This window comes from Colletes latitarsis, chromosome 1, assembly GCF_051014445.1.
Source record: "Colletes latitarsis isolate SP2378_abdomen chromosome 1, iyColLati1, whole genome shotgun sequence".
NCBI lineage: Eukaryota > Metazoa > Arthropoda > Insecta > Hymenoptera > Colletidae > Colletes > Colletes latitarsis.
Window position 1 is genome coordinate 13,089,895 of NC_135134.1, and position 6,745 is coordinate 13,096,639.

Below are 6,745 nucleotides of genomic sequence, written 5' to 3' on the forward strand. Positions count from 1 at the left end.
GCCAGGATCTGGCCAACAAGTATGCGAAAAATGCGAAAGTACGAGACACGTGGAGGGCAAATCCCGGACCTAAGCGAGACATAACCGGCGTTATCCTCTAAAATATTAATCGGAACCAGCTTTTATTGACTGTTTCAGTGTGGTACAACATTACTACGTGATCCAAGCTAGAGAAGGCCCAGGGTCTGGTCAACAAGTATGCGAAAAATACGAAAGTACGAGCCAGATGATGGCAAATACCAGACCTAACCCAGGCATAACCGGCGTTCTCCACTAAGATATTAATCGGCACCAGCTTTTATTGACTGTTTCAGTGTGGTACCACATTACTACGTGATCCAAACCAGAAAAAGCCAAGGGTCTGGCCAACAAGTATGCGAAAAATGCGAAAGTACCAGCCAGATGAGGGCAAATCCCAGAACTTACCCAGACATAACCAGCCTTATCCTCTAAAACACTAATCGGATCCAGCTTTCATTGACTGTTTCAGTGTGGTACCACATTACTACGTGATCCAAGCCACAAAAAACCCAAGATATGGACAGCAAGTATACGAAAAATCCGAAAGTGCGAGCCATATGAGGTCAAATACCATAACTAACCCAGACATAACCAGCCTTATCCTCTAAAATACTAATCGGAACCAGCTTTCATTGACTGTTTCAGTGTGGTACCACATTATTACGTGATCCAAGCCACAAAAAACCCAAGATCTGGACAGCAAGTATGCGAAAAATGCGAAAGTACGAGCCAGATGAGGGCAAATACCAGACCTAACCGAGACATATTCGGGGTTATCCTCTAAAATATTAATCGGAACCAGCTTTCATTGACTGTTTCAGTGTGGTACCACATTACTACGTGGTCCAAGCCAGAAAAAGTCCAGGATCTGGCCAACAAGTATGCGAAAAATGCGAAAGTACGAGCCAGATGAGGGCAAATACCAGAACTAACCCAGACATAACCAGCCTTATCCTCTAAAATACTAATCGGAACCAGCTTTCATTGACTGTTCCAGTGTGGTACCACATTACTACGTGATCCAAGCCACAAAAAGCCCAAGATCTGAACAGCAAGTATGCGAAAAATGCGAAGGTATGTGCTAGATGATGGCAAATAGCAGACCTAACCCAGGAATAACCGGTGTTCTCCACTAAAATATTAATCGGAACCAGCTTTTATTGACTGTTTCAGTGTGGTACCACATTACTACGTGATCCAAACCAGAAAAATCCCAGGGTCTGGCCAACAAGTATGCGAAAAATGCGAAAGTACGAGCCAGATGAGGGAAAATCCCAGACCTAACCCAGACATAACCAGCCTTATCCTCTAAAATACTAATCGGAACCAGGATTAATTGACTGCATCAGTGTGGTACCACGTTACTACGTGATCCAAGCCACAAAAAACCCGAGATCTGGACAGCAAGTATGCGAAAAATGCGAAAGAATGTGGTAGATGATGGCAAATACCAGACCTATCTCAGGCATAACCGGTGTTCTCCACTAAAATATTAATCGGAACCAGCTTTTATTGACTGTTTCAGTGTAGTACGATATTACTACATGATCCAAGGTAGAAAAAGCCCAGGGTCTGGCCAACAAGTATGCAAAACATGCGAAAGTACCAGCCAGATGAGGGCAAATCCCAGAACTTACCCAGACATAACCGGCATTATCCTCTAAAATATTAATCGCAACCAGGTTTAATTGACAGTTTCAGTGTGGTACCACATTACTACGTGGTCCAAGCCAGAAAAAGGCCAGGATCTGGACAGCAAGTATGCGAAAAATGCGAAAGTACGAGCCAGATGAGGGCAAATACCAGAACTAACCCAGACATAACCAGCCTTATCCTCTAAAATACTAATCGGAACCAGGATTAATTGACTGTTTCAGTGTGGTACCACATTACTACGTGATCCAAGCCACAAAAAACCCAAGATCTGGACAGCAAGTATGCGAAAAATGCGAAAGTACGAGCCAGATGGGGGCAAATACCAGAACTAACCCAGACATAACCAGCATTATCCTCTAAAATACTAATCGGAACCAGCTTTCATTGACTGTTTCAGTGTGGTACCACATTACTACGTGATCCAAGCCACAAAAAACCCAAGATCTGGACAGCAAGTATGCGAAAAATGCGAAAGTATGTGCTAGATGATGGCAAATAGCAGACCTAACCCAGGAATAACCGGTGTTCTCCACTAAAATATTAATCGGAACCAGCTTTTATTGACTGTTTCAGTGTGGTACCACATTACTACGTGATCCAAACCAGAAAAATCCCAGGGTCTGGCCAGCAAGTATGCGAAAAATGCGAAAGTACGAGCCTGATGAGGGCAAATACCAGACCTATCCCAGACATAACCGGCGTTATCCTCTAAAATATTAATCGCAACCTGGATTAATTGAATGTTTCAGTGTGGGACCACATTACTACGTGGTCCAAGCCAGAAAAAGGCCAGGATCTGGCAAACAAGTATGCGAAAAATGCGAAAATACGAGCCAGATGTGTGCAAATACCAGAACTAACCTAGACATAACGAGCCATATCCTCTAAAATACTAATCGGGACCAGCTTTCATTGACTGTTTCAGTGTGGTACCATATTACTACGTGATCCAAGCCACTAAAAACCCAAGATCTGGACAGCAAGTATGCGAAAAATGCGAAAGTATGTGCTAGATGATGGCAAATAGCAGACCTAACCCAGGCATAACCTGTGTTCTCCACTAAAATATTAATCGGAACCAGCTTTTATTGACTGTTTCAGTGTGGTACGATATTACTACATGATCCAAGGTAGAAAAAGCCCAGGGTCTGGCCAACAAGTATGCAAAAAATGCGAAAGTACCAGCCAGATGAGGGCAAATCCCAGACCTAACCCAGACATAACCGGCGTTATCCTCTAAAATATTAATCGCAACCAGGATTAATTGACTGTTTCAGTGTGGTACCACATTACTACGTGATCCAAGCCACAAAAAACCCAAGATCTGGACAGCAAGTATGCGAAAAATGCGAAAGTACGAGACAGATGAAGGCAAATACCAGAACTAACCCAGAAAACCAGCCTTATCCTCTGAAATACTAATCGGAACCAGGATTAATTGACTGTTTCAGTGTGGTACCACATTACTACGTGGTCCAAGCCAGAAAAAGGCCAGGATCTGGCCAACAAGTATGCGAAAAATGCGAAAGTACGAGACACGTGGAGGGCAAATCCCGGACCTAAGCGAGACATAACCGGCGTTATCCTCTAAAATATTAATCGGAACCAGCTTTTATTGACTGTTTCAGTGTGGTACAACATTACTACGTGATCCAAGCTAGAGAAGGCCCAGGGTCTGGTCAACAAGTATGCGAAAAATACGAAAGTACGAGCCAGATGATGGCAAATACCAGACCTAACCCAGGCATAACCGGCGTTATCCTCTAAAATATTAATCGGAACCAGCTTTTATTGACTGTTTCAGTGTGGTACAACATTACTACGTGATCCAAGCTAGAGAAGGCCCAGGGTCTGGTCAACAAGTATGCGAAAAATACGAAAGTACGAGCCAGATGATGGCAAATACCAGACCTAACCCAGGCATAACCGGCGTTCTCCACTAAAATATTAATCGGCACCAGCTTTTATTGACTGTTTCAGTGTGGTACCACATTACTACGTGATCCAAACCAGAAAAAGCCAAGGGTCTGACCAACAAGTATGCGAAAAATGCGAAAGTACCAGCCAGATGAGGGCAAATCCCAGAACTTACCCAGACATAACCAGCCTTATCCTCTAAAACACTAATCGGATCCAGCATTCATTGACTGTTTCAGTGTGGTACCACATTACTACGTGATCCAAGCCACAAAAAACCCAAGATATGGACAGCAAGTATACGAAAAATCCGAAAGTGCGAGCCATATGAGGGCAAATACCATAACTAACCCAGACATAACCAGCCTTATCCTCTAAAATACTAATCGGAACCAGCTTTCATTGACTGTTTCAGTGTGGTACCACATTATTACGTGATCCAAGCCACAAAAAACCCAAGATCTGGACAGCAAGTATGCGAAAAATGCGAAAGTACGAGCCAGATGAGGGCAAATACCAGACCTAACCGAGACATATTCGGGGTTATCCTCTAAAATATTAATCGGAACCAGCTTTCATTGACTGTTTCAGTGTGGTACCACATTACTACGTGGTCCAAGCCAGAAAAAGGCCAGGATCTGGCCAACAAGTATGCGAAAAATGCGAAAGTACGAGCCAGATGAGGGCAAATACCAGAACTAACCCAGACATAACCATCCTTATCCTCTAAAATACTAATCGGAACCAGCTTTCATTGACTGTTCCAGTGTGGTACCACATTACTACGTGATCCAAGCCACAAAAAGCCCAAGATCTGAACAGCAAGTATGCGAAAAATGCGAAGGTATGTGCTAGATGATGGCAAATAGCAGACCTAACCCAGGAATAACCGGTGTTCTCCACTAAAATATTAATCGGAACCAGCTTTTATTGACTGTTTCAGTGTGGTACAACATTACTACGTGATCCAAGCTAGAGAAGGCCCAGGGTCTGGCCAACAAGTATGCGAAAAATGCGAAAGTGCGAGCCAGATGAGGGAAAATCCCAGACCTAACCCAGACATAACCAGCCTTATCCTCTAAAATACTAATCGGAACCAGGATTAATTGACTGCTTCAGTGTGGTACCACGTTACTACGTGATCCAAGCCACAAAAAACCCAAGATCTGGACAGCAAGTATGCGAAAAATGCGAAAGAATGTGGTAGATGATGGCAAATACCAGACCTATCTCAGGCATAACCGGTGTTCTCCACTAAAATATTAATCGGAACCAGCTTTTATTGACTGTTTCAGTGTAGTACGATATTACTACATGATCCAAGGTAGAAAAAGCCCAGGGTCTGGCCAACAAGTATGCAAAAAATGCGAAAGTACCAGCCAGATGAGGGCAAATCCCAGAACTTACCCAGACATAACCGGCATTATCCTCTAAAATATTAATCGCAACCAGGTTTAATTGACAGTTTCAGTGTGGTACCACATTACTACGTGGTCCAAGCCAGAAAAAGGCCAGGATCTGGCCAACAAGTGTGCGAAAAATGCGAAAGTACGAGCCAGATGAGGGCAAATGCCAGAACTAACCCAGACATAACCAGCGTTATCATCTAAAATACTAATCGGAACCAGCTTTCATTGACTGTTTCAGTGTGGTACCACATTACTTCGTGATCCAAGCCACAAAAAACCCAAGATCTGAACAGCAAGTATGCGAAAAATGCGAAAGTATGTGCTAGATGATGGCTAATAGCAGACCTAACCCAGGAATAACCGGTGTTCTCCACTAAAATATTAATCGGAACCAGCTTTTATTGACTGTTTCAGTGTGGTACCACATTACTACGTGGTCCAAGCCAGAAAAAGGCCAGGATCTGGACAACAAGTATGCGAAAAATGCGAATGTACGAGCCAGATGAGGGAAAATCCCAGACCTAACCGAGACATAACCGGCGCTATCCTGTAAAATATTAATCGGAACCAGCTTTTATTGACTGTTTCAGTGTGGTACCACATTACTACCTGAACCAAACCAGAAAAAGCCTAGGGTCTGTCCAACAAGTATGCGAAATGCGAAAGTACGAGGCAGATGAGGGCAAATACCAGAACTAACCCAGACATAACCAGCCTTATCCTCTAAAATACTAATCGGAACCAGGATTAATTGACTGCTTCAGTGTGGTACCACATTACTACGTGATCCAAGCCACAAAAAACCGAAGATCTGGTAAGCAAGTATGCAAAAAATGCGATAATACGAGCCAGATGAGGGTTAATACCAGACCTAATCCAGACATAACCGGCGTTATCCTCTAAAATACTAATCGGAACCAGCTTTCCTTGACTGTTTCAGTGTGGTACCACATTACTACGTGATCCAAGCCACAAAAAACCCAAGATCTGGACAGCAAGTATGCGATAAATGCGAAAGTATGTGCTAGATGATGGCAAATAGCAGACCTAAACCAGGAATAATCTGTGTTCTCCACTAAAATATTAATCGGAACCAGCTTTTATTGACTGTTTCAGTGTGGTACCACATTACTACCTGAACCAAACCAGGAAAAGCCCAGGGTCTGTCCAACAAGTATGCGAAAAATGCGAAAGTACGAGCCAGATGAGGGCAAATACCAGACATAACCCAGACCTAACCGGCGTTATCCTCTAAAACATTAACCGGAACCAGGTTTAATTGACCGTGTCAGTGTGGTACCACATTACTACGTGGTCCAAGCCAGAAAAAGGCCAGGATCTGGCGAACAAGTATGCGAAAAATGCGAAAGTACGAGCCAGATGAGTGCAAATACCAGAACTAACCCAGACATAACCAGACATATCCTCTAAAATACTAATCGGAACCAGCTTTCATTGACTGTTTCAGTGTGGTACCACATTATTACGTGATCCAAGCCACAAAAAACCCAAGATCTGGACAGCAAGTATGCGAAAAATGCGAAAGTACGAGCCAGATGAGGGCAAATACCAGACCTATCCCAGACATAACCGGCGTTATCCTCTAAAATATTAATCGCAACCAGGATTAGTTGACTGTTTCAGTGTGGTACCACATTACTACGTGATCCAAACCAGAAAAAGCCCAGGGTCTGGCCAACAAGTATGCGAAAAATGCGAAAGTACGAGCCAGATGAGGGAAA